The sequence below is a fragment of the Schistocerca serialis genome, chromosome 1 (assembly GCF_023864345.2).
Source record: "Schistocerca serialis cubense isolate TAMUIC-IGC-003099 chromosome 1, iqSchSeri2.2, whole genome shotgun sequence".
Classification (NCBI taxonomy): Eukaryota; Metazoa; Arthropoda; class Insecta; order Orthoptera; family Acrididae; genus Schistocerca; species Schistocerca serialis.
In genome coordinates, this window is record NC_064638.1 from 274,402,264 (window position 1) to 274,428,824 (window position 26,561).

Here is a 26,561-nt window from a genome sequence, read left to right on the forward strand (position 1 = left end):
TTTCGTCCGAGAAAAAAAAATGCGTTGCATTATTTTCTGGGCAACCCTCGTATTGATTGCACAAAAGCGAGCAATAAGGATAACATGTGCTGTTCACACAGGGATGTCATGCAGGTACCTTTTCAAGGAGAATGCGCTAGTGAAATTCGTCATAAATAATTCAACACAACGGTAATAACCTTTCAGCAAATATCCACTTGCCGGAATTCAAGCTTACTTACATAAAACACAGTAAAACCAAGAATTTTTTTATCATTGGCTATGATAGATTATAAATAGACAATTAAACACCGATGAGAAATACAGTAAAGACAAAAGCACTCAGAAGCCTCCAGGAGGTCGGTCTGCTCTCGTTCACGTAGGCGAGAGAGGTGGTGAGCCCAACTACACTTGATCCGTCGGAACGCAACCAAGGGGCAGCCACAGACCGACCGACATAGGACTTGATTGCCACCAATCGGTACATGAGGATTCCAACACAAAATGTTACAGGCGTGATTATCCACAATCAAATATGTATATGTATTAAGCTGCCAAAACTACACACCGTGTTGGACAGCGACATCAGTTGAGGAAAAGACACTGCCTGTAATTACGTTAGTGGCCAGGGCAGGTAACCGGAACACTAACGGTCACAAGCCAGAAAATTCCGCTGTTGCACTTAAATTCTAGTCAACCAATATAGTTAATTCCACCGCGTGGCGGCTAGATTTCAGTAATACAAACACTCGGTGTTGGTCACAGGAAAACCTCCCCAACAGCGAACCATCGAAACGAACCACACAACGTACTTGGGTACTTGAAACCACTACTCAACTTTGACGTCCTGGGTCGGTGAACCACGAAGCTCGTAGCGATCAGACAGCTCCACACACACACTCAGACACTGCACAGGGACCGCCAGCGGACCCAGCCGACTGCACCGCACGGAGATAACTTTCCTGGTCCGCAGCAACCGACCGACTCCTCTGAGAATGCCGACAACATCTAAAATAGTCGTCAGCGAAACTAACGCCAACTACACACACAACCTGCCAAACACTTGCACGAAGACCTGGACGATACCCAACAGTAAGTAAGCATGCACGAAGACAAATCGGGAGTCGAAACGCACACACACACAGCCGACTCATGAACTATCGGCGAGCCAAAACGCGTCGACCGGTAGGACGACCGCCCTATGATCCACCGAGACCGTGGCCCGGCTCTAGTGCTGCGTGGCGGCAACGGTCGGGCGAGCCATGTCGACGCAGACCTCACTGCTGCTTCCAACCCGACTGCACTAGTGCCGCATTGCAACTCCGCGGCTGGCAGGTCCGGACTGCGCTCCAGACACATTCCAACTGACTGGCAGCCCGAAATCGCTTACGACAGACAATGACCGGAAAGTAATGGCAGTCGAGCAAAGATACTACGAGAGGGGATATACCGATACGCGCTGCTAACGCCGCTCACAGTCAGGCAAAGCAGCAACTCAGCGACAGTAGTGATTTAAATTAACGTAGTGAGCTGGAAGTACGTTAAAAACAGGGTGTAAAATAAATGATGGCGATAACACGAGCCACGCACGGCTCAGTGTGTATGTTTGTGTATACACTGAAGAGCGAAAGAAACTGGTATACCTGCCTAATAACGCGAGGGCCCCCACGAGCTCGCGGAAGTGCCACAACACGACGTGAAATCTCTGTTGGTCCGCTACGGTCAGGGGACATCGGCTGGTACGTACTATTCAATTCAGTAAATTTTAACAACAGCCATACACTTTAAGATATTTTATTTTATTCTGAAAGCAACCAATTTTGGCAATTCATTTTGCCATCTTCAGGCCCCATACGCTGTTTTCAAATCAAAGAACTTATCGTATAGCGCCATAAACCTGTAAAACTGGATGTCGTGAATTACAATCTTTGTACAGCTAATTCATACGAAAGCGTGAGAGAAGTTGTTGTCGGACAAGGCAACACGTTTCCAGTCATCAACAGTACAACGTCGGTGTCGGTGTCGGCGGGTCCAGGTGAGGGGTAAAGCTTTGTGTCATGCAGTCATCAAGGGTACAGGAGTGCGCCTTCAGCTCCGAAAGCCCATATCAATGATGTTTCCTTGAATGATTCACACATTGGCACTTGTTGACCGCCTAGCATTGAAATGTGCTGCAATTTGCGGAAGGGCTGTACTTCTATCACGTTGAACGATTCTCTTCAGTCGTCGTTGGTCCCGATCTTGCAGGATATTTTTCCGACCGCAACGATGTCGGAGATTTGGTATTTTACAGGATTCCTGTTATTCACGGTACACTCATGAAATGGTCGTACGGGAAAATCTGCTCTTCGTCGCTACGTCGGAGATGCTGTGTCCCATCGATCCTGCGTCGACTATAACACCACTGTGAAACTCACTTAAATATTTATAACCTGCCATTGTAGCAGCAGTAACCGATCTAACAACTACGCCATACGAAAATTCCAGGTAGATTAAAACTGTGTCTCATACCGAGACTCGAACTCGGGACCTTTGCCTTTGGCGGGCAAGTGCTCTACCATCTGAGCTACCCAAGCACGACTCACGTCCCGTGCTCACAGCTTTACTTCTGCCAGTATCTCGTCTCCTACCTTCCAAACTTTATAGAAGCTCTCCTGCGAACCTTGCAGAACTAGCATTCCTGAAAGAAAGGATATTGCGGAGACATGGCTTAGCCACAGTCTGGGGTATGTTTCCAGAATGAGTAAAGTAAAGTTTAGAAGGTAGGAGACGAGATACTGGCAGAAGTGAAACTGTGAGGACGGGGCGTGAGTCGCGCTTGGGTAGCTCAGACGGCAGAGCACTTGCCCGCGAGAGACAAAGGTCCCGAGAACGAGTCTCGGTCCGGCACACAATTTTAATCTGCCAGGAAGTTTCATATCAGTGCACACTCCGCTGCAGAGTAAAATATCATTCTGGAAACTACGCCACACATCTGTTGTCCTATAGAGGCGTTGCTGACAGTAGCGCCATATTGTTTACATTTCTCTGTATTTGAATACGCATACCTATACCTGTTTCCTTGGCGCGTCACAGTATAGTGTACAGCGTTCTCTCGAAAAGGCTGATGACAGCCACATGTTGTGCTGACCTTTATACAGGATGAACCAGAACTCCACCAAAAAACTATCAGAGCTTGTTCGTGGATATTTTCTGAATATTTTGGTATAAGGGACTGACAGAATCTGGAATATCGTTGCAAATTAATACTGTAGTTATGATTTATTTGATTTGTTACTGCAGTCACCCTTGTTTCTGCCAAGAGAGCTTCCCAGCAGGGAAGAGACCTGTAATATGCAATAACCAATATGTACAACAAACAACTCAAATTAATGCCACAAGCTTCAGACGAAAAACGTACACTTTTATCACAGTGTGTTGACTCTGTTCTGTCGGTGTACAGTACAGCATGTAACAAAAGCAGAACTCTTCGATTACAGCCGTTGAAACTTTCGACCACCTTGGTCACGGCAGAGTGCGCAGCAACTCATCATGTACTGTATTACACGCTCAAGAACTCCAGAAATTCGGCATACTACCTTCGCGGCTGCGGTAATCCAAGCAACCAGGTCGGTGAGTGTAGCGAACGGCGTCTGTCAAACTATGCTCTTCATATGCCCCCAGCAGAAGAAGTCCACTGGTGTCATGTCCGCTGATCGAGCAGGATCATCGCGACCGATCCAGTCACGTCAAAGATGTGCTTCCTAACATCGAGTGGGAAATGTGCTGGCGCCCTGTCATGTTGAAACCACATATCGTGAGCAAACGGAAACGAGACACACAGCGCACACAGTCCACATTTGCATTGTTCTGCACTATTTTCAGAATTATACGGTTAGAAAGCTAATGGGGGCAAAAAACTAAACGAGCTACCAGAGATCGTGAATACCTTAGACAAAAATAATCAGACGGTACAACAACCTTGAAAGTCCGTGGAATTTTGGATCACCCTGTATCTCTACAAAATAGCGTGAAAACTCTGTTTTGCGCAGCTTCTAAGTAGCAAATGCTATGCAATAAAATAAAAAAAACTCTGGGAAGATCCGTTCCCGAGCGGTATACTGGGGCCGACCGGTATGGCCGAGAGGTTCTAGGCGCTTCAAAATGGTTCAAATGGCTCTGAGCACTATGGGACTTAACATCTATGGTCATCAGTCCCCTAGAACTTAGAACTACTTAAACCTAACTAACCTAAGGACAGCACACAACACCCAGTCATTACGAGGCAGAGAAAATCCCTGACCCCGACGGGAATCGAACCCGGGAATCCGGGCGTGGGAAGCGAGAGCGCTACCGCACGACCACGAGCTGCGGACTCTAGGCGCTTCAGTCTGTAACAGCGCGACCGCTACAGTCGCAGGTTCAAATGCTTCCTCGGGCATGGATGTGTGTGATGTCCTTAGGTTAGTTAGGTTTCAGTAGTTCTAGGTTCTGGGGAACCGATGACCTCAGATGTTAAGTCCCATAGTGCTCAGAGCCATTTGAACCATTTGGTATACTGGGTGTTCCATTTATCTGATGACCGCCTGTGCGGCGCAGCTTCGATTCCAGGCAGCGAGCGTCCGTCCACTGCTGCGGTACGTCATGACTAGATTTAAAATATAAGCAAATAAATTTTGTACTCACCTACATCACGCTAGGAGATGCTGGAACTGCTTACCATTATTTTCCACCCATTTCTGACAACTACTCAAGAAATTAATCATACGATGTAATTCTCTCTGAGGTATTGAAATAATTACTTCATGGACATTATCCGTGAGTTCCACTACCGTGTGAGGATTTGTGAGCACGGGACGTGAGTCGTGCTTGGGTAGCTCAGATGGTAGAGCACTTTGCCCTTCAGTGCACCCCCACAAATAAAGATCGCACGGATTTAAATCAGGACATCTAGCGGGCAAGATGCTGTTACTAGTCACTCTTTCATCGAACACATCGTGAATTGTGTGTCGTATGAGCCCTTGCCGAATCCTGTTGAAAAATGCGAAGCATAGTTCTCTTTCATTGAAAATTTACAAAAACACATCACCATTATGATTAAATGTCAATAACTCATCAACTATATAATCCTTCAAGATAGAATGTGATAACCAAGACCGGAGCTAAACATTGCACAGTTAAGTCGCGGTTTCTGCAGTGCAAGGTTGTTGGTTCGTGTCCCATTACATGCAATTATTTCATGTTAGCGTTGTTAACACGTTCTGTTAGTTTCTTATAAATGCAATATAAGAACGTTCCGCAAACTTGAATGTTATTTACATACAGTCTGATCTGAGAACGAAGGATGAAATAAATATTTAGCGATTTCCAAGTATGTGGTTATGTAGGAACGTAAGAGTACAGCTTAAATTGCTACGACTGAAAAAGCAACAATAAAATTCGTATTCTTCCTTCTCACAAATATTTGACTCTCTCTTTCCGAATATGTGTTATCTTCCGAGCGTATGGTTAAGCAGGACCCAAAGAGAACAGTTTAAACTGCTGCAAGTAAACGAGGATTATTAACATACATATTGTTCCGTATCACAGACATTTCGCAGACGTTTTCTGAGCGAGTGGTCAGTCAGGAACGTAAGAGGACAGCTTTAATTGCTGCGAACGAAACGAGCAGCAATAAAATTCATATTTTACTTTTTCGCTAATATTTAGCTCTCTATTTCCGAGTACGTTGCGATTTTCGAGCTTGTGACTAGGCTGCAACTCAAGAGTACAGCTTTAAATGCTGCGGCTAAAAAAATGGTTCAAGGCTCTGAGCACTATGGGACTTACCTTCTGGGGTCATCAGTCCCCTACAACTTAGAACTACTTAAACCTAACTAACTCATCCATGCCCCAGGCAGGATTCGAACCTGCGACCGTAGCGGTCGCACGGGTCCAGGCTGAAGCGCCTAGAGCCGCTCGGCCACACCGGCCGGCCCGGGTGATGGTTTTAGTTGGCTAGTAATATAGATAATTAACAAGTGTCTGCTTGTGGCTATATTAAAGCTATCGGTGAAAAGGAAGCTAACTAAAATTCCATACACGCAACAGAACATATCACCTCAGTTATTGGAATGATTACCTTATTCGCTGTTTTACAAACACTAAAGCTGTCAGCACACGGGACGAGTTAGCTAACGTTGACGTGGCTCTCTAAGAGTTTTGTGACATCACTTCCTGCTATCTATTGTTGAGAAGCCATTTCGTCACATGAAACACATAATAAGATCTGCGATATTTCGGCAAAGTGCCACGTAAAGTAGAGCCAATACGAAGCATGAACGCTCCCTAAGTCACAAGCAGAAAGCGAGAAGCCATACTGTACTTGTTTTGTCAGCAGAAATCGATACTCGATGGATTTTATATTATGCGTTACAACCTATGAATATGTCTTGAAATGAATCGTTATTGGTACTAGTTGTTGTAATAAATCCCGAGAAAGTCTGTTAACAAAGTTTCAAGGACAGGCTTTAAATGATTAATAATATACTACAACCCCTACGTATTGCTTACATAGGGATTGTGAGGATAAGATTATAATAATTACCGCATGCACAGAGGAATTGAAACAACCATTCCACTTGCGCACCATGCGTGAACGGAACAGGAAGAAACCCAAATAACTGGTACAATGAGGCATACCCTCCGCCATGCACCTCACGGTGGTTTGCAGACTATAATTGTAGACGAAGACGCAGAATAAAATCACTGGGAAAGTCATATTGGTGGTTAAACAATTTTCATATTTAGTTACATTCACGTTATAGCTCGTGCCTAATGAGAGTAAGCCATTTTAAAGCAACGACCCATTTAAGATTCATAAAACGATGTCGTCCTTATTATGATTTATTATCTAATTAAGACCCAGTAACATTTCGGACAATGGAGTTTCATATGAAATTAACAAAAATAATTTCTGTTATATTTGATGTTACGTAAATATGAATGCGCTCTCTTCTAGAAGTGGGTGTCTTTGATTTGCTGAACTTCTATAAGCTGATGTCTTTCCTGAGTGGAAATGTATCTTCCGTTTTTGTCTTATTACAAGTTCTGGACTTTTGAATTTTATTTGTGTATAATATAGAGAAATCAACATGAGTAGCATACGATCAGGAGAGGAAATGTTCGCTTTAGTAGAGCTAAGATACGAATTCTACGCACATTTATTTTTGTGAACAAACAGTATAGTTTGCGTGCCAAATACATCCGACAACCGTCGAGGGAGAGAGCTGAGAGCGCAAAATCACGTCAACCAGCTCGTGCCGTGTGACGTGGGACATCCCCTCCGGGTATATGTCAACGGTTGCTGTCTCGACCTAATTGCCGACGACTTAACAGTCGTTGAACCACCGAAGTCCTCTTGTTAAGAACTGTTAGATGGCGTTATGAGAAAAACATCGCTTAGTTACAAAAGCATCGTTGCTACGTTTCCACAGCCAGATGATCGAAAACCTTTCATACATAAGCTTTATCCTCCGCCACACACCATAAGGTTTCTTGCGGCATATGAACGTAGAAGTCGATACAATTCCCGACTTAATCTCTCATCTCAATGTCACACAGTAAATAGTTGTGCACATTTTCGAATACCTTAAATAATAAGTTAGCAGCCAAAAACATATCGCTCTCAGTTTCATTAATTATACTAAAATATCTATTCCTTTGGGCGTCATAATAAAGCAAAAGTCGCAAAGGCCTTTAGCGTGTGAACGACGGGTCTGACATGAATTTGTAAGTTCACGCAGCTAGCAGGCACGAGGAGAGGATTGTTGCACACATAATGCTGCTTTCGTCCTTCAGTTTACTGCATCTCCGAAGTTGGCATTCCACTTTCGAGCAAATAATGAGCTACGCGCTGCAGCGGCGTTTCGGTGTCAGTGGCATGTCTTCAGGAGCCGTGCCTGGCAGGTGCGGCTGGCGCCAGTCGCCGCGAGCGGAACGGCGTGGAATGCGGCGGCGCCTCACTGGCGCGCCAGGAACGCCGTTCTACACACAGACTGGTGCCGGTTCTTCGCAAAAGGTACTGCAGTGCAGCCGAGACAGCAAGCCGCCAGCTGTTCGGCGCGCCACATGTCGTGGCAAGAACACGTCAGAGCGATGGCGAATACCACGCGAACGAATGTTTGTGATCGTGTATACCGTGTTCACATTCCTCCTTCACGCAGGAATGCTAGCATCCGTAGCCGAATCGATTCCCACCAGCCTAGGCTGAAATAACCTACACTATACAGGGTGTTACAAAAGGGTACGGCCAAACTTTCAGGAAACATTCCTCACACACAAAGAAAGAAAATATGTTATGTGGACATGTGTCCGGAAACGCTTATTTCCATGTTAGCGCTCATTTTATTACTTCTCTTCAAATCATATTAATCATGGAATGGAAACACACAGCAACAGAACGTACCAACGTGACTTCACTTTGTAACAGGAAATGTTCAAAATGTCCTTCGTTAGCGAGGATACATGCATCCACCCTCCGTCGCATGGAATCCCCTGATGCGCTGATGCAGCCCTGGAGAATGGCGTATTGTGTCACAGCCGTCCACAATACGAGCACGAAGAGTCTCTGTATTTGGTACCGGGGTTGCGTAGACAAGAGCTTTCAAATGCCCCCATAAATGAAAGTCAAGAGGGTTGAGGTCAGGAGAGCGTGGAGACCATGGAATTGGTCCGCCTCTACCAATCCATCGGTCACCGAATCTGTTGTTGAGAAGCGTACGAACACTTCGACTGAAATGTGCAGGAGCTCCATCGTGCATGAACCACATGTTGTGTCGTAATTGTAAAGGCACATGTTCTAGCAGCACAGGTAGAGCATCCCGTACGAAATCATGATAACGTGCTCCATTGAGCAGTACATACTGACGAAACTAAAATGAGCTCTAACATGGAAATTAAGCATTTCCGGACACATGTCCACATAACATCTATTCTTTATTTGTGTGTGAGGAATGTTTCCTGAAAGTTTGGCCGTACCTTTTGTAACACCCTGTACATCAACTGGCTATTATTTCCGAAACTCAACCGTAACAGCCATGTCTCGATAATCAGGAAATCTCGTTAGCTACTCACCCATCCAAGTAGTAAAGGAAACGAAGGAGGAATTTGAAAAATGAATTACAATAGAGGAAGAAGAAATACAAGGAGTTTTAATATTTTACTGGAAGGCTATACTCAAAGTGCAACTACTAACAGAGGTTCAGTGTGGGCTATAATTATTGTATGGCAGCGAAATTTGGCAGATATGCTAAAGGAACCGATTTACAGTAGAAAAAAAAAATTCTAATTTTGGCCACCAGGTCTAAATCTAGCGCTGTGAACGCAAGAAAGACTTATAGAAATGTTTCCACATGTAATGGATTAGGAGCGGGACAGGGGCAGAAAAGGTCAGACAAGTGAGGAAAGCTTAATATTGATTTTAATATTAGCTGTCACATAATTTGTTCAGTATGAGCATGGGAGAAGTTGATCGCCACAGTTCCATTGGAATGTGAACAACGCGTTCCTGTTGGCATTCAGATCAGGTAGAGACCGAGCGCGTAATTTTTGATATCCCCAGAGTCAAAAGTCACATGAATTCAGATGAGGTGATTTTGCAGGCCGTGTAGAAACCTCTGGAGACAAAATGTTCGTGATAGACTGCATTCAGCAGAGCTTTCATTGTGCGAGCTATATGAGATGTGGGCCCACCTCGCATGAAAACTGTGGTTTCCACGCTGTTGGGCTCTTCCAAACCAGGAATCACATGCTGTACAAAGAGGTTTCGATAACGTGCAGAGCCGGCCGTTGTGGCCGAGCGGTTCTAGGCGCTTCAGTCCGGAACCGCGCTGCTGCTACGGTCGCAGGTTCGAATCCTGCCTCGGTCATGGATGTGTGTGATGTCCTTAGGTTAGTTAGGTTTAAGTAGTTCTAAGTTCTATGGGACTGATGACCTCAGATGTTAAGTCCCATAGTGCTCAGAGCCATTTGAACCATAACGTGCAAACGTCACTGGAGACAAAACGTTCGTGATAGACTGCATTCAGCAGAGCTGTCGCTGGGCGAGCTATACGAGATGTCGGCGCACCTTGCATGAAAACTATGGTTTCCACGCTGTTGCGCTCTTCCAAACCAGGAATCACATGCTGTACAAAGAGGTTTCGATAACGTGCAGAACCGGCCGTTGTGACCGAGCGGTTCTAGCCGCTTCAATCTGGAACCGCGCTGCTGCTACGGTCGCAGGTTCGAATCCTGCCTCGGTCGTGGATGTGTGTGATGTCCTCAGGTTAGTTAGGTTTAAGTAGTTCTAAGTCTAGGGGATTGATGACCTTAGATGTTAAGTCTCATAGCGCTTAGAGCCATTTGAACCATAACGTGCAGACGTCACTGCCCACGTGAGAGGCTCTCTGGTTGATTCTAATCAAAGGAGAGCGGACTGAGAATAAAGGTACTACTGAATCCACACCACACAGCGCATACGGCGAGTGCAATTACTCTTCGTGCACAACACGCAGTTTAACAGTATTCCAAATTCGGAAGTTCTGCATATTTACAGCACCTTGTAGTGTAGATATGTGCCTCGTCACTACACAACATATTGCTTGGCCACATCTCATCAGCTTTGATTCGTGCCAGAAAAATTGGAAATTTGTGGTAAGTTCCTATTGGACTAAACTGCTCAGGTCATCGGTCCCTAGGCTTACATACTGCCTAATCTAATTCGGATTTATTCTACGGGCAACATACACACCCATGCCCGAGGTAGGACTCGACCCTCCGACGGGGACAGCCGCGTAACTAACCTGTGCGGCGATTCGTGCCAGAAGCCAAAGAGGAAATACGGAAAGATGCCGCGGATCATGAAGTTTCAGTTGCTTCTGTTCCTGAATCTTGTACGGGTACCTGCATAAAACAGACCACAATTTTCCGCATTGTTGATCATGGGCTGTACAATTTTCGTAAAGCTGCACCAGCACCAGCACTACCTAGGGCAATCGCTGCATGGTCAGTTGCAGCAAAAGCAAGCTCACCGATAACTTCTATCAGAATAGGACGGCTTCCTCTTCCAGGTGCCACACAAATTCACTTATGTTTTCGGACTTCATAACTATCTTCTTTATGTCATTTCATGACATCAGTCGGCGACATTCTCTTAACGCAGTGCTGTAACTGTTGCCGTTCACGTAAAACAGTTTCATTAACAGTGCACAATCCCCCCGCCAGGTAGCCATACTGTTCACTCACGTTATAGCTTGTAAAACGACAGCGTGGATGTGATACCATCGAGCAAACTGTGTACAGCGCCAGATTAGCACCTGGTGGCCAAAATTAGAACTAATTATATTTCTAGCTTTTCGGTTCCGATTTATCGTATTGGCATATATACCAAGTTTCTGTGCTACACGATAATTACAGCCCGCGTTGGATCTCCGTCAGCGGCTGCACTTTAATTATAACCTATGGGTACATTTTCTGAAGACGGTGAAAGACTTGGAAGATCGGTTGACTGACAAGGACAGTCTCTTGAAAACAGGTTGTAGTATGAATATCATAAAGAATGAATCAAGAATAATGGAATGCAGTCGAATTTAATGAGGAATTACGTGGACACTTCAAAAATTAAGTTAGACATGTCGTCCCAGGCTAAGACCACTGAGCAGCAAGAACAGTACACGTTCAGGGTTTCTTGCAGGCATATTTCTTCTTTGGTGCGGATTACAGGTGAATCACAGTGTGCAAGTAAAATAGCGTGGCAACTGGAAACGTACTCTGAAGTTGAAAGTGCACGGGAGTGAATTTGGTGTTGGCTGATTTTCTATGGTTTTTTGACCCGGAGGACTGCAATTTCTTACGTGACCTCTCTGGATGCTTTCGGGTTTGTCTTCTACATCTACATCTACATTTATTCTCCGCAAGCCACCCAACGGTGTGTGGCGGAGGGCACTTTACGTGCCACTGTCATTACCTCCCTTTCCTGTTCCAGTCGCGTATGGTTCGCGGGAAGAACGACTGTCTGAAAGCCTCCGTGTGAGCTCGAATCTCTCTAATTTTACATTCGTGATCTCCTCGGGAGGTATAAGTAGGCCGAAGCAATATATTCGATACCTCATCCAGAAACGCACCCTCTCGAAACCTGGCGAGCAAGCTACACCGCGATGCAGAGCGCCTCTCTTGTAGAGTCTGCCAATTGAGTTTGTTAAACATCTCCGTAACGCTATCACGGTTACCAAATAACCCTGTGACGAAACGCGCCGCTCTTCTTTGGATCTTCTCTATCTCCTCCGTCAACCCGATCTGGTACGGATCCCACACTGATGAGCAATACTCAAGTATAGGTCGAACGAGTGTTTTGTAAGCCACCTCCTTTGTTGATGGACTACATTTTCTAAGGACTCTCCCAATGAATCTCAACCTGGTACCCGCCTTACCAACAATTAATTTTATATGATCATTCCACTTCAAATCGTTCCGCACGCATACTCCCAGATATTTTACAGAAGTAACTGCTACCAGTGTTTGTTCCGCTAACATATACTCATACAATAAAGGATCCTTCTTTCTATGTATTCGCAATACATTACATTTGTCTATGTTAAGGGTCAGTTGCCACTCCCTGCACCAAGTGCCTATCCGATGCAGATCTTCCTGCATTTCGCTACAATTTTCTAATGCTGCAACTTCTCTGTATACTACAGCATCATCCACGAAAAGCCGCATGGGACTTCCAACACTATCTACTAGGTCATTTATATATATTGTGAAAAGTAATGGTCCCATAACACTCCTCTGTGGCACGCCAGAGGTTACTTTAACGTCTGTAGACGTCTCTCCATTGACAACAACATGCTGTGTTCTGTTTGCTAAAAACTCTTCAATCCAGCCACACAGCTGGTCTGATATTCCGTAGGCTCTTACTTTGTTTAACAGGCGACAGTGCGGAACTGTATCGAACGCCTTCTGGAAGTCAAGAAAAATAGCATCTACCTGGGAGCCTGTATCTAATATTTTCTGGATCTCGTGAACAAATAAAGCGAGTTGGGTCTCACACGATCGCTGTTTCCGGAATCCATGTTGATTCCTACATAGTAGATTCTGGGTTTCCAAAAACGACATGATACTCGAGCAAAAACCATGTTCTAAAATTCTACAACAGATCGACGTCAGAGATATAGGTCTATAGTTTTGCGCATCTGCTCGACGACCCTTATTGAAGACTGGGACTACCCGTGCTATTTTCCAGTCATTTGGAACCTTCCGTTCCTCTAGAGACTTGCGGTACACGGCTGTTAGAAGGGGGGCAAGTTCTTTCGCGTACTCTGTGTAGAATCGAATTGGTATCCCGTCAGGTCCAGCGGACTTTCCTCTGTTGAGAGATTCCAGTTGCTTTTCTATTCCTTGGACACTTATTTCGATGTCAGCCATTTTTTCGTTTGTGCGAGGATTTAGAGAAGGAACTGCAGTGCGGTCTTCCTTTGTGAAACAACTTTGAAAAAGGTGTTTAGTATTTCAGCTTTACGCGTGTCATCCTCTGTTTCAATGCCATCATCATCCCGGAATGTCTGGATATGCTGTTTCGAGCCACTTACTGATTTAACGTAAGACCAGAACTTCCTAGGATTTTCTGTCAAGTAGGTACATAGAATTTTACTTTCGAATTCACTGAACGCTTCACGCATAGCCCTCCTTACGCTAACTTTGACATCGTTTAGCTTCTGTTTGTCTGAGAGGTTTTGGCTGCGTTTAAACTTAGAGTGAAGCTCTCATTGCTTTCGCAGTAGTTTCCTAACTTTGTTGTTGTACCACGGTGGGTTTTTCCCGTCCCTAAAAGTTTTACTCGGCACGTACCTGTCTAAAACGCATTTTACGATTCCCTTGAACTTTTTCCATAAACACTCAACATTGTCAGTGTCGGAACAGAAATTTTCGTTTTGATCTGTTAGGTAGTCTGAAATCAGCCTTCTATTACTCTTGCTAAACAGATAAACCTTCCTCCCTTTTTTTATATTCCTACTAACTTCCATATTCAGGGATGCTGCAACGGCCTTATGATCACTGATTCCCAGTTCTGTACATACAGAATCGAAAAGTTCGGGTCTGTTTGTTATCAGTAGGTCCAAGATGTTATCTCCACGAGTCGGTTCTCTGTTTAATTGCTCGAGGTAATTTTCGGATAGTGCACTCAGTATAATGTCACTCGATGCTCTGTCCCTACCACCTGTCCAAAACATCTGAGTGTCCCAGTCTATATCTGGTAAATTGAAATCTCCACCTAAGACTATAACATGCTGAGAAAATTTATGTGAAATGTATTCCAAATTTTCTCTCAGTTGTTCTGCCACTAATGCTGCTGAGTCGGGAGGTCGGTAAAAGGAGCCAATTACTAACCTAGCTCGGTTGTTGAGTGTAACCTCCACCCATAATAAATCACAGGAACTATCCACTTCTACTTCACTACAGGATAAGCTACTACTAACTGCGACGAACACTCCACCACCGGTTGCATGCAATCTATCCTTTCTAAACACCGTCTGTACCTTTGTAAAAATTTCGGCAGAATTTATCTCTGGCTTCAGCCACCTTTCTGTACCTACAACGATTTCAGCTTCGGTGCTTTCTATCAGCGCTTGAAGTTCCGGTACTTTACCAACGCAGCTTCGACAGTTTACAATTACAATACCAATTGCTGCTTGGTCCCCGCATGTCCTGACTTTGCCCCGCACCCGTTAAGGCTGTTGCCCTTTCTGTACTTGCCCAAGGCCATCTAACCTAAAAAACCGCCCAGCCCACGCCACACAACCCCTGCTACCCGTGTAGCCGCTTGTTGCGTGTAGTGAACTCCTGACCTATCCAGCGGAACCCGAAACCCCACCACCCTATGGCGCAAGTCGAGGAATCTGCAGCCCACACGGTCCCAGAACCGTCTCAGCCTCTGATTCAGACCCTCCACTCGGCTCTGTACCAAAGGTCCGCAGTCAGTCCTGTCGACGATGCTGCAGATGGTGAGCTCTGCTTTCATCCCGCTAGCGAGACTGGCAGTCTTCACCAAATCAGATAGCCGCCAGAAGCCAGAGAGGATTTCCTCGGATCCATAGCGACACACATCATTGGTGCCGACATGAGCGACTACCTGCAGATGGGTGCACCCTGTACCCTTCATGGCATCCGGAAGGACCCTTTCCACATCTGGAATGACTCCCCCCGGTATGCACACGGAGTGCACATTGGTTTTCTTCCCCTCTTTTGCTGCCATATCCCTAAGGGGCCCCATTACGCGCCTGACGTTGGAGCTCCCGACTACCAGTAAGCCCACCCTCTGCGACCGCCCGGATCTTGCAGACTGAGGGGCAACCTCTGGAACAGGACAAGCAGCCATGTCAGGCCGAAGATCAGTATCAGCCTGAAACAGAGCCTGAAACCGGTTCGTCAGACAAACTGGAGAGGCCTTCCGTTCAGCCCTCCGGAATGTCTTTCGCCCCCTGCCACACCTTGAGACGACCTCCCACTCTACCACAGGTGAGGGATCAGCCTCAATGCGGGCAGTATCCCGGGCAACCACAGTCGTAGTCCGATCGGGGGATGCGTGGGACGAGCTGGCCGTCCCTGACAAACCCCCGTCTGGAACCCCACAGTGATGCCCATTGGCAACAGCCTCAAGCTGTGTGACCGAAGCCAACACTGCCTGAAGCTGGGAGCGAAGGGATGCCAACTCAGCCTGCATCTTCCCACCAGCCTTCTCAAAGTTTATACAAACTGATTATGTGACGTATTCACAGAAGGGCAGTTGATGTTGGAGGCATGCTGTCGGAACGCAGCGGCATTATTTGCAGATATTAATCGAAATACTAGAGATCACGAGTCCTTTATGTAAACCCACTCATAAAATATTCTACACAAAATATTCTAGAAAAATCTCTGAAATGCTATCCATACAGTTCCGATACATCCAGTATATTACTTGTTGTTGCTAATAACCAGGTAATTTAAAAATAAAATGCTGGTGAAAGGTCTTTTTATTTATTGTTATTGGTTTCAGGCAAAGCCCATGCCACCATATACGATTATGTCACATAATGATAGGAACAATGCACTTGTCTACCTTCGTAACAAAATGTACAACATAAATGAGCGGATTACATAGTGCATCTGTCCCACTACACAATTACAATAAAAGCCACATAGTTTTAATATGAAATCCAACTATATATACACTGAAGCGCCAAAGAAACTGGTATAGGGATGCGTATTCAAATACAGAGATATATAAACAAGCAGAATACGGAGCTGCGGTCGGCAGTGTCTATCGCAGTTGTTAGGTCGGTTACTGCTGCTTCAAATGCTGCTGCTGCTGCTGCTGCTTTCATCTAATACTTTCCCCTCTTTGGGGAAATGTGAGGGGGGAGTTTGTAGCCTTTTGGCTTTTACTCCCCTGTGTACATGTGTGTGTGTGATTTTTCTATATATTTTTGGTGTCTGTGATATGTGATGAATTGTTGTGAGTGTGTCTGGTATTTGCCTGAGGTAGGTGAGATGATTGGTGATATATGGGAAGGAACTGGATTAGGGATTGGGTATTGGGATTTTCTCTTCGACTTAATCGTCGAAGATCGTCATAGGGCGCTTGTGTTTATCGCGGGACATGTCATACCGACCTAGGGAGTGGATGAGTGCATTTCCGGATCTGGAAGTACCTTCATAGAAGGCCCTTGCCAGATCCTGGAAACGCTCTCTCAGGAGTGGGATTTCGGCTGCGGCGTGCAGGTCGTCTGTGGGGAATCCGAGAGGTAGATGCAGTGCCCTTCTGAGGGCGCGGTTTTGCAGCCTCTGGAGTTTGTCCAGGTGCTGCTTTGCCGCGTATCCTCAGACAGGGCATGCATACTCCATTACCGGCCGGATCAGGGCCTGGTATACATTTACTGCTACTGGGCAGGGAAGGGAGCTGGTTGTGTTCAGGATAGGGTATAGGATGGACATTCTGGCGCAGACCTTCCTGTGGACCTCGTCTATGTGGGGTTTCCACGTAAGACGAGAGTCCAAGGTTACGCCAAGGTACTTGGCGATTCTGCGCCAGGGGAGTTGGGTTCCATTTAGGTGGAGGTGGAGGGGGGGGGACGTTGAGGAGGTTCGCGCATTCCGAGCCTGCGGGTAATCAGCATTGCCTGCGGTCTTCTCCGAATTGATGGTGATGCGCAAGCGACGGGCCCAGGTTTCTGTGTCGTCTAAAACCCTTTTTAGCCTACGAATGACCAGGTCCTTGTTCGCATTTCTCGTGTAGAAGGCTGTGTCGTCTGCGTACTGCGCGGTGTGCACCAGGGGGGCCGTTGGAGTGTCCGCAGTGTACAAACTGTACAATACGGGCCCCAGGACCGATCCCTGTGGCACCCCGGCACAAATACGCCTTCTGGTGGAGTGGCAGTTTCTACTTTGACGGAGAAAGTCCTATTTGTGAGGTAGCTCTTGATTAGCTGAACTATGCTCCCTCTAAACCCTTGTGAGTACAACTTGTAGAGTAGCCCTCTATGCCATACTGAATCAAAGGCTTTGGCTACGTCTAGTAGCACTATCCCACAGTAGCCTCTGAGGTTGAAGCCCTATGTGGCTGCTTCAACCATTCTCATGACCTGTTGTGGGGCAGAGTGGTTCTGCCGGAATCCAAATTGGAAATCCGGCAGAATTTGCTCTCTGGTAATATGTTCTTGTATGGGTTTTAGCAGGAGGCGCTCATAGATCTTGCTGAGTGTTGGCAAGAGGCTAATCGGTCTGTAGTGCTGCGGGAATAGAGGGTCTTTCCCTGGTTTGTGTATCGCGACCACTTCCGCATGTTTCCAGCAAGCTGGGAACTCGCGGGAACGAGTAATCTCGTTGAGGACGTTCGCGAGGTGTGTGATCGCTGTGGGTGGGAGTTTTTTGACTAACTGGTTTGTGACACTGTCGTGCCCTGGCGCCTTTTTTGTAGGGAGGGACCTGATTACTCTTGCCACGTCCTCGGGGGCAAAAAGTATGGGTTCGTCCTCTGGGTCCCCCTCAGCATTGAGGAAGACGGCCAGTTGATGACTGACTACTTCTTCATGCTGTTCATCCCGGGGTTCAGCCGTTTGAAACTGCTTCTCGAAGGAGTCGGCGAGGGCGTTGGCCTTCTCAGCATGGCTGTAGACCAGTCCCCGTTCGCCGTGCAGTGGCGGCATCCTAGCGCGTCTTTTTGTGAATTGTTTGGTTGCTTGCCAAAGTGTATGATCGTCTACTTTGAGAGCTGTGAGGCGGTTTTGCCATTGCTGGTTTCTGTGCTCATTGAGCGCTACCTTCAGTTCTCTCTGTAGACGATTGAGCAGCCTCCTGGTGGCCTGATTTCTGGTGATCTTCCACTCTTTTGCCACTCTGTTCTTGTGTCGGATTTGAGCTAGCAAGTGTTCCGGGAGCTGTATTTGCGGTGGAGGGCCATCCCTTTGTGGTGGGGTGGCCTCTTCCGCTGCCTGCAAGATGGTGCCTGTCAAGTCTAGTAGCGCTTGTTCTACTGTTTCGGCAGTAGGTGGCGGAGCGCGAGCGATATCAGAGGTGACAGTTTCTTGGTATCGCTCCCAGTCTGTGCGTTTGTAAGACGTCTGGTACCGTGGGAGTGCTACCCATTCTCCCACATCGACTTCTAGAATCACTGGGTTGTGGTCGGAGGACATTCTGTTGATTGTCCTTGCGGTCACAAATCCTGCGATCCTCCTAGTGAGAGCTATGTCTAACACATCGGGCCTGCTTCCGTTTTTCGGAAAATGTGTGGGCTCGACTGGACCCCATGTTTCGAAGTGGTGGGTGCGCGCTAGTTGTTGCAGTTTGGCGCCTGCTCTGGAGGTTACTCTAGAATTCCAGTCAGGGTGTTTGGCATTGAAGTCTCCCCCTATTACGAGTTTGCCTTCAATTTGCCCTAGAGCAGCTATGTCTCCCTCATCTATCTGGTCATGTGGGGGTCGGTAGACTGCAACAATTGTTAGGGGTCCAGTCGCAGTGGTTACTTCCACCGCCACTGCTTCGATTTTGTTGGTAGCTGGTAAGAATACCTGGTGGTGGGGGATCCCTCTTTTTACATATATGGCCACTCCTCCGCCTTGGGTTGGCCTGTCTTTACGGTAGCTAACGTAGTTGGGAACTGTCACTTTTATTCCCGGTTTTAGGTGGGTTTCCCCCATCATGCATATGTCGATGGAGAACTCCTTCATGAGTTCTCGGAACTCGACCTCTTGATTAACAATGCCGTCTGCGTTAAAGACGCACATTGTCAGGCCTTGAATATTCGGTCGTCTATTCATGATGAGGTTTTGATACTACTGAGGAAGTCGCAGAGGGGAGCGACTGCTGGACTGTTGCCTGAAGGGCGACGAGGATCTGTGTTCTGCTTCTGGGCTTCCCTGAATTCCTTCATCATTTCCATGACGAGATTCACGGTCTGCACCATTACGCCTAACAACTGGTCCATGGGGGGGGGGGGGGGGTTCCCTAGATCTTCCTCCATCATGGTGGACCTGGTCGTTGTTGCTTTGTGTTTCCCGGTGTTGTTCTCGTGATAGTGTCTGGTGTTGTGGTGACTGGGCCACGCTTTCATGGTTCCTCGGAGAAGAAACCACTTCCGCATAAGTCGCCCTTGGTGTGTCCGGCCTTGGTTTTACCCAGGCCTTGTCCATGTGTGTTGTCATGTTTTGGTTTCTTGTGTGTCTGGATGGGTTCGTGGTGTTTTCTTTTCGTGTGTGGGGGGCGGCCTTTGCGCCCTTTGCCTGCTGTGTGTGTCTTTTATGGACCTCGCAACCTTGGTAACCCGCTGTGTGGTTTTTGCCACACAGCGCGCACCTTATTTGCGGGTCCGTGTGTTTTATGTTGCAAGTTCTTGTGTCATGGGCCTCGGCGCATTTTCTGCACCTCACTGCCATGGAGCAGTGTGCCGCAATGTGGTTGAGGCCCTGACATCTGAAGCACTGCACCGTCTTGTTTTTGCGGCGCAGTGGTTCAGTGGTCACAGGGACTGCCAGGATCATCTTAATGTCGCTTTTGTTTTGTGGGACGTCCGGCAGTGTCACCTGATACAGGGGCCATTTGCTCCCTATGTTTCCCATCTGTTGGACCGCCTTGACGACGTACCCCTGGGCAGTCAGGTCTGTTTTGATCGCCTGGGGGGCCACTCGTCTTGGTAGGTCTCTGATGACTATGTTTTTATTACGTGTTTTTGTTGTGGGGAAAGTGTAGTGGGGTATGTTTTTGCTGTTGAGAAGTGTTTTTATTGTGGTGTAGTGCTCGAGTGTGAGTAATGTTATTTTTATTTTGTCACCACCCGCAGGTTTTGCCTTGAAATTGCCTCCCCCGACTGCTGTTTTTAACATTTCGTAGAGTTCCTCGTAGTTCTGAGTGAACTCCGCGGTGGGAGGTGGTGAGTGACCTGATTTTGTGTTTGTGTTGTTGAGTCTTGTGGTGTCTCTGGCTCATCGGCCACCGCCTGGAACCTATTCGGGGTGGGTTCCACTCCCCGGGCCGGCGGGAGACTCGGCTGGCGAAAGGTTTTCCTCGCCAGCACGAAACCATCCGAATCCTGCCCGTTTATGCGGTTCCCTTCCAGTGCCGGTGTTTCTTGGTCGCCTCCTAGGACGACGACAGGTGCTGTCGGGGGCGCAGGCTCCTCAGAGGGTGTGGAAGTGGTTGGGATGGGGGTGGTGGAGTGCTTTTTCCCCTTGGAGTGCTTCTCCTTCTTGTCCTTCCTTACACGCCGCTGCTTGGATGTGGTGGACTTGAGTGGGGGGGGATTTGAGGAACTGGGATCGGGTAGGGAGTTGGGTGGCAGTTGCGGGTTTGGGAAGGATTTTAGTCGGTTGGCTGGGCTTCTGCTTGCCATGTAGTTTGCGGATATGTTCAGCAAGGAGGCCACAGCCGTTGGCAAGCAGGAGAGGGGAGAGGAGAGGAGAAGGAGGGGCGGGATCGCAAATACTGACGATGTATTTGTTTGTTTGTGTATCGTGTATTTTTGCCATGTCAGTAGCGGAAAGGGGGCTTGCTGCCAGGTTATTGTCAGTTGCAACTTTTGTTGGCACCGTTGGGTTTTCCGGTTGCATTGCTGACCCTACTATCACGATGGCAGACGCGGAGTTCTGGATGGGGGCGGCGGAAAACCTTTCTGTGGTTCCGCGGCCCGCTTCCAGGGCCTGGCCTACTTTTTCCCTGTTCTTGGTGGGGGCAGAGACTGACTCTGCGGCAGCTGAGGTGCTCGAGACGGCCGGCCGCGCGGCCCGCGGCAACAAGAAAACGCGCCTCGTGTCGTCGGCGGAAAGAGACCGCCGCGACCCCAAGGCGCCACCCAAGCTCGACATACCACGACGAGAAGACACGACAACTCTGCCAGGCGACGCCATGCAAAATTTTTTCCAGGTGCCGCCCGTGCTAAGACCTAGGCGCAAGTGCCCGTCAATGTTTTAATAAAAACAGAGCCGGAGTCACTCCTGTTTTTACTCCCGTGCAAGCGGGGGCCTACGGCTGACAGTACGCGAGTGAGAGGAGCGATGCTCAACCCTCGACTGCTACTCAGCGAGTGCTTCAAATGCAGGTTACCAAGATGTTAATGATTTTCAGCATGGTGTTATAATCGGCGCACGAACGATGGGACACACAATCTCCCAGGCAGCGATGAAGTGGGGATTTTCCCGTATGACCACTTCACGAGTGTACCGTGAATACCAGGAATCTGTAAAATATCAGATCTCCGACATCGCTGTGGTCGGAAAAGATGCTGCAAGAACGGGACCGACGGCGACTGAAGACAATCGTTCAACCTGACGGAAGTGCAACCTTTCCGCAAATTGCTGGAGATTTCAACGCTGGACCATCAACAAGTGTCAGCGAGCGAAGCATTCAACGAAACTAGACTCGTGTACCCTTGGTGACTGCACAACATAAAGCTTTACGCCTCACCTGGTCCCTTCAGCATCGACATTGGACTGTCGATAACTGGAAACATGTTGCTTGGTTGGAAGAGTCTCATTTCAAATTGCATCGAGCGGGTGGACCTGTACGGGTATGGAAACAACTTCATGAATCAATGGACCCTGCATGTAAGCAAGGGATTGTTCAAGGTGGTGGTGGCTCTGTAATGGTGTGAGACGTGTGCAGCTGGAGTGATATGGCACCCTTTGTACGTCTAGACACGGCACTGACAGGTGACACGTACGTAAGCGTCCTGTCTCATCACCTACATCCATTCGTGTCCATCGTGTATTCCGACGAACTTGGGCAATTCCAGGAGGACAATGCAACACCCCACACTTCAGAACTGCTACAGAGTGTCTCCAGGGACACTCTTCTGAGTTTAAACACTTCCGCTGGCCGCCAAACACCCCAGACATGAAATTATTGAGTGCATCTGAGATGCCTTGGAACGTACTGTTCGTAAGAGATCTCCACCGTTTTGTACTCTTACGGATTTGTGAACAGTCCTGCAGAAGTCGTGGAAGTGGTAAATTTCTATGGGACCAAGCTGCTGAGGTCATTGCTCAGGATTCATGGTGTCAGTTTCTTCCAGCACTACTTCAGACATTAGTCTAGTCCATGCCAAGTCGTGTTGAGGCAGTACTGCGTGTTTGCGGGGGCCCTACACCATATTAGGCAGGTGTACCAATGTCTTTGGCTCATCCGTGTATATAAGCTCCTCAAATTTTGAAGTTCCCTTTTACAAAGATGGGTGATATGACAAATACGCAACGAACGTGTCTAAGGAACTAAGAGCTCTCTAAGGAGAAATAATCTTTAATTCTTAATGGCAGTATAGTTGTTCTTAAATGATTTAATTTATCACATTCTATCTGTATGTGTGTCCGCTGCTCGTGGTCTCGCGGTAGCGTTCTCGCTTCCCGAGCACGGGGTCTCGGGTTCGTTTCCCGGCGGCGTCAGGGATTTTTCCTGCCTCGAGATGACTGGGTGTTGTTGTGTCGTCTTCGTCATCATCATTCATCCCCCTCACGGTCGGAGGAAGGCAATGGCAAACCACCTCCACTAGGACCTTGCCTAGTAAAGCGGTGCGGGTCTCCCGCATCGTTCACCTACGCTCTGTAAAGAAGCATGGGACTTCATTTCCATTTTTTCCCATCAGTATATGTTTAATTTCCTCTCATTGAGGCAGGTACTAGAGCTTGTAGAGAATATCAGTCTTAGGAAATGTAGTAATTTTATTAGTGTTCAATTGACATGATCTTAGTCTGTTAATAGTAGCAATTTCGTTTCCCTTGAGCACTGAGTTTGGAAACCAAGGGTGATATGGCATCTGTTGGTGCATCGTCCAGTACTAAATACCTTTTATAATACGGTCCACATCCACTAACCTTGTCCATTCCTTTACGTCTCGTAAGTGCGACGACGCCAGGAATCCAAATAAGGCAAGCAATGTGATGTAGTGGTAAGGCACTGGACACACAGCGAGATGACCGTGGCTCAAATACCAGTCTGCCGTATAGACTTAGATTTTCGGTAATTTATTTAATCTTTTTGTGGAGTTCTGATTCACCATGTATACGACGGTAAGAACTTGTCAGTAATGTGAAAGTTGTCTGTTGTTATGCATTAGCAAGCGATTTACGAAGCAGTCATATAACCCAGACACTCTGTAGTCCATTTTCCGTCTTCTACACTAGCCTTATTTTTGGTTAAGTAGTGAAAAGCATGTGTTTAAGCAGTACTTTGAGCATGGAGTTTAGTCAGGCAGTCAGACTGCTTCGCAGCCAGTCATTCTACATCTACTCTTTTTCTCAGCTTGAGAACATGAACATCGCGCTGCCTGCTTATGGTTTACAAATTATAGACCTGTGTCATGTTTATTATTGATAATGCCATTTCGAAGCTACATCGTCCATGATTATTGATGAAACTGTATCAGAATGAAATTTTCACTGAGCAGGGGCGAGTGCGCTGATGTGAAACAAATTAAAAGTGTGTGCCGGAGTGAGACGCGAGTTCTGGACCTTTGCTTTTCGCGAGGAAGTGCACTACCGACTCAGCTAGTCACGCACGACTCAAGACCCGTTCTCACAGCGTCACCTCCACCAGTACCTCGTCTCCTATATTCAAAATTTCACGAAGGTCTCCTGCGAACCTTGTAAAACTATCACTCCTGGTAGAAGGAATTTTGCAATCACGTGGTACAGCCTGGAGGATGTTTCCAGAACGAAATTTTTACTCTGAAGCGGATGTGCAGTGATATGAAACATCTTGGCAAAGGTCCCGAGTTCGAGTCTCAGTCCGGCGCACAGTTTTAATCTGACAGGAAGTTTCGACGAGATTGTTACTTGCTTCTACTGTATTGACGTATTTCTGTATTGCGTGATTTTCAGATCCATTTCCGAGGCGTGCTTTGCAGTTGCTCATATAAGGCAAGGTTAGCTCCTCATTTGCTTCGCATCTTTCTTTCAATACGCGAGTATCAGTGTCTACTTTCCATTGAGTCATCCGAGCTTATCGGTCGTCTTTAACATTCCATATTTTTAAATGGGTGATACAATACTGCCAAGCGGGTTGCTTGAGGATATTTGTATATATTATTCATGAGCTGTAATAACTGAATATAGGATCAAATTAATCACGAATTATTTTTATGACGAAGTCGTTTTACAGTGCTCATTTGGACATGTGCTCATTGCAATGTTCCTCCAAGCACCATCGCTTCCCGAGCACGGGATGCAGGGTTCGATTCCCGGCGGGGTCAAGGATTTTCACCTGCCTCGAGATGACTGGGTGTTTGTGTTGTCCTCATCATTTCATCATCATTCATGCAAGTGGCAAGATTCGACTGAGCAAAGGTTGGGAATTTGTACGGGTGCTGATAACCGCGCAGTTGAGCCCCCCACACACCAAACAACATCATCATCATCCAAGCACCATGTACGAGTCCCTGTTAATTCAAACGTACTGCCTTGAGCAGAATTATTCTTTCTAGAAACTGTCTTCGATTTTATGTACAATTTTCAGCTGAATAAGGCAACTACAAGTCGCAGTGAACTACAGAACACTTGTTGCAGCAATGAATACGCGAGAGGTTGCTTTCAAGTGCATCATTCTTTTTTGGATACACGTCAGAATGTACCATGTGCAGTTGCACCTGTATTGCAGGTGTCTCTCCTGCGAGGAGGGATGTACTCAAACTGATAGACCGGAAATGTATTCGCAGTTGCGAATATTGGCAATCTTCAACTGTAGAATGGAATCACGACACCATAAATTTGTGCCGAACCGGTACTCGAATCTGGATTTCCTGATATGCTCGAGCGGTCGCATTAACCATTTCAGCCATCCGCGTACACTTCATGACCAGGCTCAAACTTCCATATGTCGTCATCCATGTGTCATGTATGTCCGAAGAAATATTGGATGGTACGTTTTACAAACATAGGCACTGCAGTATCGTATTATACTGATAAGTTTTATTAGGATATGCAGGAAATGTACTCGTATTTGGAGTTGCGACTACGGACCACCTTCGGCTGTGTATTGGAATGACGACAATGAAAGTTTGTACCAAACCGGGACTCGAAACCGGATTTCCCGCTATACGCGAGCGGGCACCTTAATCGCTTCGGCTATCCGTGCACAAATCGCGGCCTGACCCTAGCTTCCAGATGTCATCGTCCTTGTGTCATAACGTTCACTCGTTCATTGCGTACATTTCCGTCCAGGAAGGACATATCCATTGAGAGTCGAGGGCCTGGCTTTGGCGAATAAATTACGAAATAGTAGTGCACATTTTATTAAGAAAAACTATGCAGTGTTCCTTCGGACAACACAGGCACTTCCCTGTCCTATGTGTTAGGATAGTTGAAGATTTTGGTTGCAGTTTATCATCATTTGCTACACTACTGACCATTAAAATTGTTACACCACGAAGATGACGTGCTACAGACGCGAAATTTAACCGACAGGAAGAAGATGCTGTGATATGTAAATGATTAGCTTTTCAGAGCATTCACACAAGGTTGGCGCCGGTGGCGACACTTACAAGATGCTGACACGAGGAAAGTTTCCAACCGATTTCTCATACACAAACAACAATTGACTGGTGTTGCCTGGTGAAACGTTGTTGTGATGCCTCGTGTAAGAAAGAGAAATGCGTACCATCACATTTCCCATTTTGATAAAGGTCGGATTGTAGCATATCGCGATTGCGGTTTATCTTATCGCGATATTGTTACTCGCGTTGGTCGAGATCGAATGACTGTTAGCACAATATGGAAACGGTGGGTTCAGGAGGGTAATAGGGAACGCCGTTCGACGACGTTTGCAGCAGCATGGACTATCAGCTCGGAGACCATGGCTGCGGTTACCCTTGACGCTGCATCACAGACAGGAGCGCCTGCCATAGAATACTCAACGACGAACCTGGGTGCACGAATGGCAAAACGTCATTTTTTCGGATGAATCCAGGTTCTGTTTACAGCATCATGATGGTCGCATCCGTGTTTGGCGACATCGCGGTGAATGCTCATTGCAAGCGCGTATTGGTCATCGCCATAGTGGCGTATCACCCGGCGTGTTGGTATGGGGTGCCATTGGTTACACGTCTCGGTCACCTCTTGTTCGCATTG

At 47.0% G+C, this 26,561-nt stretch overlaps 1 protein-coding gene across 2 annotated transcripts in view; it reads left to right on the forward strand.

Annotated features, from left to right (window-relative positions):
- Positions 1 to 26,561, forward strand: part of LOC126467915 (synaptic vesicular amine transporter) — an 805,596-nt gene that overhangs the window by 632,139 nt on the left and 146,896 nt on the right. The window lies entirely within an intron of this gene.